The sequence below is a fragment of the Carcharodon carcharias genome, chromosome 18, assembly GCF_017639515.1.
Source record: "Carcharodon carcharias isolate sCarCar2 chromosome 18, sCarCar2.pri, whole genome shotgun sequence".
NCBI lineage: Eukaryota > Metazoa > Chordata > Chondrichthyes > Lamniformes > Lamnidae > Carcharodon > Carcharodon carcharias.
The window spans coordinates 50,248,547-50,254,546 of NC_054484.1; positions in this window are offsets into that span (position 1 = coordinate 50,248,547).

Consider the following 6,000-nt stretch of genomic DNA (forward strand, 5'->3'; position numbering starts at 1 on the left):
TTGCTTCAGTCTTCATGGTAGAAGACAATAATTGCATTCCAATACTAAATAATCAAGGGGCAACAGAGGGAGAGGAAATAAATACAATGACTATCACTGGAGGAAAAGTACTAGGGAAACTAATGGCACTAAAAGCTGATAAGTCCCCTGGACCTGAGGGATTTGGACAAGTTAAATGAGTGGGCACAAACTTGGTAGATGGAATATAATGTAGGAAAATGTGAAGTTATGCACTTTAGCAGGAAGAATAGAGGAGACAAATATTATTTAAATGGAGAAAGGCTGCAGCACAGAGGGATTTGGGAATCTTTGCGCATTAATCCCAAAAAGCTAACATACAAGTTCAGCAGGTAATAGGCAAGGCAAATGGAGTGTTGGCCTTTATTTCAAAGAGAATGTAGTATAAAAATAGGGAAGTCTTACTAAAACTATACAAGGCACTTGTTAGACTACACCTAGAACACTGAACAGTTTTGGTCCCCTTAACTAAGGAAAGATACACTGCCATTGGAGGCAGTCCAAAGAAGGTTCACTAGGTTGATCCCAGGAATGGAGGGATTTTCTTATGAGGAGAGGTTGAGTAGGTTGGGCCTGTGCTTATTGGGATTTAGAAGAATGAGACACGATTTTATTGAAACATAAGAGTCTTAGGGGGCTTGACAGGTTGACATGCTGAGGGGTGTTTCCCCTAGTGAGAGAGTCTAGGACCAGAGGGCACAATTTCAGAATAAGGGGTCACCCATTTAAAATGGAGGAGGAATTTCTTCCTAGGGTAGTGAATCTGTAGAATGCTGGGTCGGTAAGAATATTCAAGGCGGAGATAGACAGATTTTTATTTAGTAACAGAATCAAGGGTTATTGGGAAAAGGTAGGAAAGTGGAGTTGAGGATTATCAGATCAGCCATGATCTCATTGAATGGCGGAGCAAACTCGATGGGCTAAATGGCTGACTTCTGCTCCTACGTCTTATGGTCTCCTCTGCTATCTGTGGACCCAAATTTTCTTCCAGGTCATCACTTTTGTGTTTTGAACTGAATTCAAACATGAAAAAGCAGTAGATATGTATTTGCAGTATGACTGTTGATAAGTTTATGTATAGTTTCCAAAGGTGGACTCATGTAGGAACTTTTACAGCATGCCAGATTCTGGAGAATGCATTTAATTTGGAAATAGTGGCACAAATCATGTTTCAGGAGGTGAAATTTATCTGTCAGATGTTGAAACAGGATAATCAGATCCCTGTCAAGCCTAGCTTAGTGAGGTCTATCTTCTGCCTGTTCTGGAATCCACCCATGTAGTTACTGTTGCAGCATAAGAATGATTTGGCCCCAGTAGCTTTAGACACCAATCTTTAATACATTAACTAATTACAGTATTGTTCTTATACAACTATTCTACAGCATTACATTAAATGACAAGCAATTAATGCAACCTGGTTTTCCATAAACTTCAAGGTGATTAAGCTTGACTTCCATCACCAGGCTATGCTACTTTCGACATTCCTGCAGATCTAAAGTTTTGGAGGGAACCGGCTCTATTTGGCTGCACGCATTCATCTTTATCCTATCTCCTAGTTTTTACCCCACAAAGCTGATGTCACTCTATCAACTCCAGATGAGCTGTTTCTGTAACCTTACCTTCTACTCCATCTCTGTCTTAGAAGCTTAATATTGTCCATTGGCATGTGTACGCTTTCCATTTATCTGTTAAGTGTCTGGTTCTTGCAGCTTGTCCCCAAACAAAATCTGTTATCTGTAAACTCAGCTAGTACCTCACATGGTCATATTAACTTGTCCTACACAAGCTGAATCTGACAGGAAAATGATAAATTAGTAACAAATGCATTTGGGAACTCTCCTTTACACTAGATTGGAGATGGGACTGATAGGCCAACATAAAGGATTTTCAGATTCACCAGTTTCTTTCCAAGATAATACTATTTCTGACAGCAGACCTGTTTCTGAGACTGTCAGTTTTCACTGAGGGCATCTATGCAAGGAATACTAATTATTGTGGAGGCATTGATTTTCCGTGTTTCCAGTAGTTGAGTGAGGAGTCGCTCCGTAATTGCAAAGCGAGCAATACAACTCCTGCTTCCACGACTTGGTCTCAGTTATAGCTTTACAGATCACTTCTTTCAAGTTATGCATAAATCTCCCAACTTCTCCATTAGCTCTTGGCCAATGGGGTGCAATTTTTCAATGAATTAAGTCCACATAGTTTGCAATTTTGCTGAACTCATCGCTGTTGAATAGGATAAAAACAAAAAACTGCGGATGCTGGAAATCCAAAACAAAAACAGAATTACCTGGGAAAACTCAGCAGTTCTGGCAGCATCGGCGGAGAAGAAAAGAGTTGACGTTTCGAGTCCTCATGACCCTTCAACAGAACAAGGTGAATCCAAGGAAGGGGTGAAATATAAGCTGGTTTAAGGTGTGTGTGCTACCCCCACCCCCACTAGAGCTATACCTTGAGTGCCCTACCATCCATTCTTAATTAGCACATTCGTTTAGATAATATCACCAACTTCAACACCTATGTTCTTTTGTTCTTTTGTCTGTGACATGTTTTGATGATCTGCTTCTATCACTGCTTGCTTGTCCCTACAACCACACCACCCCCCTCCACCCACATACACACACACACCTTAAACCAGCTTATATTTCTTATATTTCACCCCTTCCTTGGATTTACCTAGTTCTGTTGAAGGATCATAAGGACTCGAAACATCAACTCTTCTCCACCGATGCTGCCAGACCTGCTGAGTTTTTCCAGGTAATTCTGTTTTTGTTTTGTTGCTGTTGAATAGGAGTCCATTGTCACTTCTCACCATTTGTGGGACTCCAATGAAGCAAAAATCTGGTCAAACTTTGGGATAATTGCTTTTGTTGAAGTAGATGTAATTACTTCTATGATTGGGAATCTGCTGTAGTCATAAGTGATGACAAGCAGGTATTTGCCAGTGTGCAATTCTGTGAAATCAACATGAACTCCAATCCATGGTCCTGGAGGTAGTTCAGCTATCCTGAATAGATCACAAAGATTTGGCATTGTGGTTGCTTGACACGGCAAACACTGACTGATTTTGTGCTCTACCATGTGGTCAATTCCTGGGAGCGATATTTTTTCCTTAAGGAGTTATCCCTGGTGACCTTAATGTTCTATAACTATAAATCATTCCCTCAATGACTGTGGAACCACAGTTGCTGCGTTTGTAACTGTTAACTCGTTTTGAACATTGAAAGGAACTTTTAGTATGTGAGTGATTTCATTTATAAACACTCTCGATCAGGTGTTTCCAGTAGTGATTCCATCATATGTCATCGCAATGCTATATTTTGTTGTGGCTGCTTTGATGTCAGCTAGTTTTAGCAACTTTGGCACCATATTTAGTATTACATTGTTAAAATGTTTTTCAGCAACCTTGCCTTCAACTAGTAGGACTGATTGTTGGCAACATGTGTTGTGAAAGAGTCCGCTAGTTTAAGCTAGCCTGGCTGACACTAAACATGGAACTTGTACTCTTGTAGTTTGAGTATGCAACACCATTCAAGTGGGTGTTTTGCAAAGTGGATTGTTGGACAAGTTTACTAGAGATTTATGATCAGGTATTACTTCAAACTCACTTCCAAACAAGTAGGGAAGAAACTGTAATATCCCCCATTTGACTGAAAGCGCTTCCCTCAGTTTGCAAATACCATTGCTCTACAGGCATTAGTGATCTGTTTGCCATTTGTCATTCTGCACAAGAACTAAGCCAACCAGGCTTCCATTCACATCTAGTTGGGTGGTTTCTCACGGTCAAAGTAGGCATTTGTGCATCTTGCTGACAATCTTTGTTTGACCTGATGTACAGCCTGTTTGTGAGATATAGTCCACTCCTGCTTGGTGGTCTCTTTTGTCAGATCATGTAGGGGGATTCAATTACCAAGGAACTTGGCAGCCTGTAGTTCCCTATTGCTTTCCCCATGGCAGCACCTTAGCCAATGTCAATTTGCCAACCAATAGCACCTTTTTCTCTTGTAGTATAAATTGTGATCATTTGAAATTCGGCATTTGAGTTTGTCCTGATGATTGCAAGATAAGAAGCTTCAGCAACATTCGTCCCTTTTCAGCAATATTCAAGTTCTGTACTGCCAAGTAACTGTTTATCTTCCAATTCTTCACCTCCCTAGCAAAGTAGTAATGCCTATTTTCTTTGGCCATCGTGATTTCATACCCTGCCATTTGAAATGTTGCAGCCACTTTTGCCAACATTAGAATACAAAGAATGGTTCCAAATGCACATCAAAACATGGTAGATTGGGCATGGGCAACACAGCAATGCAGTCATACTGCATGATTAAGGACTTGGTGTCATGTTCCTTCCAAAGAAAAACCTCTAATGGTCCAATGAACCAAGGTATTTTTTTTTTTTGCATGGTTACTTTGGCAATATCAGTGTATATGTACACCTCTTGCTAATCCTGAGCTGGAGTATCTCTTGTCTGTTTAAGACAGCAACAGCCTCATCTGTTCCCAAAATCTCTACCTTAAAATGCTATGCTGTCTACAGAAAGCAAAGACATTCCAAAATCTCTACCTTAAAATGCTATGCTGTCTACAGAAAGCAAAGACATTCCAAAACTTTCATACCTGAAAGCAATGTTTCATATTTTCACCACCAATGTGATGTTCTTGGGAAGAAATAATAAGGAGTCTTCAGAATCAGATCTCATGTATTGTTGAAACATAGATTCCTTTATTCTCCTTCTAGACTCCCTCTGCTTGAAAATGGATATAGTAGCCTTAAGTTGACTAAATGCGCAATGTAATTTTCAATACACTACAGAGGGACCTTGTGATTTCTCACTTGTCTACAGCAACCTCAAGAAGCACCTGCGAAGGTCTCAGAATTGCTGGGCTGGAATCTTGATTGGCAAATCAAGAAAAAGATCAAGTAGAATAACATCTGAATTCGTATACTGCTTTAATGTAAAATAATGAAACAAACAAAGATACTTCTCAGATGGATGCCAAGTTGAAAAGGGAGAGATGGGGAGGGGTCATTGAAACCCTACTTTGAGAAGGTCTTTAATGGTCAAGAAGTTTAAGGAAGAAGTTAAAGTAAGACCAATAATGGGGCGAAGGGAGAGAATAGATAGCAATTCCAAATTAGAATAGCAATGTTTCAGAGGAGTTCACAACGATAGATGAGTTTGCAGAGGTAGGGTGGGATATGCACATGTTTCATCTGTCCAGGTATTAATATTTGCATTTGAAAGAGAGATTGAAAGGTTAACAAGGTGGTATTATGTTGTCATGCAATTGGTCTGGGTAAAGAAGTCTGCAAACGTCTGTGAGCTCACTTGGGCCTAAGATTAATTTACCCTCTACATTCTTAATTGAGAACACAGTTCTCTTTTTCACCTGTTGTGTCCTCTATGTTCCTAATATTTTTTCATGGCATATGACAAGAGCTTTTCTGCTCCAAATGCTTATCGTTTTCCTCTTGTCTAGATCAGTCTTTTGTGTCAGGTATCTAGTTCCATCATTGTTTGCTCTAGGTGTCTGGGTTTATAATACTCTCTGCTTCTTGGTGAAAGGTGGCAATAATATGCCCATTAAGGATTGCTTTGGCAATTTCCCAGATTAGAGTTCGAAGGTGCAAAGCCCACCAAATCGACTTTCTGCAGAAATGAAAAATGGTACCATCCATTTCAAATTTTGTTTCTCAGGGTCCTTCAAAGTAGCACCAATCTAAAAGTTGTGTTAACTCAGAAGTTAACTATAAAGTCAACATTAAGTCCAATAGTCTGATTCCAGCAGTAAGATACTATGTTGAAGACTTTCTCACTGGGGTCAGTGACACTAAATGCTTTGGCCTCCATCAACCAAGTTTTTTTTCCCTTCATTTATGTGAAAGTGGAATGTTGCACAATAGTAGCATCACGCTTACATCCTGGATAACAGCCTCTTGTGTTCCTGATTGGATATCACTTAAATATTAACTAAGTAAAG